The sequence below is a fragment of the Brassica oleracea genome, chromosome C9, assembly GCF_000695525.1.
Source record: "Brassica oleracea var. oleracea cultivar TO1000 chromosome C9, BOL, whole genome shotgun sequence".
Lineage (NCBI taxonomy): Eukaryota > Viridiplantae > Streptophyta > Magnoliopsida > Brassicales > Brassicaceae > Brassica > Brassica oleracea.
The window spans coordinates 11,555,145-11,555,370 of record NC_027756.1 but is presented as its reverse complement, the minus strand read 5'-3'; positions in this window follow the sequence as shown (position 1 = coordinate 11,555,370).

Here is a 226-nt window from a genome sequence, read left to right as displayed (position 1 = left end):
CTAATGTGCGGGGCTCGGGTAGCTCGCATTGATTCGAGTTGCTTCCTTAAATCGTCAGTTGTGTTCTCGAATGTACAAATTTCTGCGGGCTGTTTCTTTTTTGATTCGAGACGTCGTCGCAGATCGGACTCTTTCGAACGGTTGAGTTGGATTAGCAAGTCGTCGGCCTTCGAATTGAGCTGGTCGCGAAGGTCGCCAGTTTGACCGACTCTCCGAGCGTTGCATT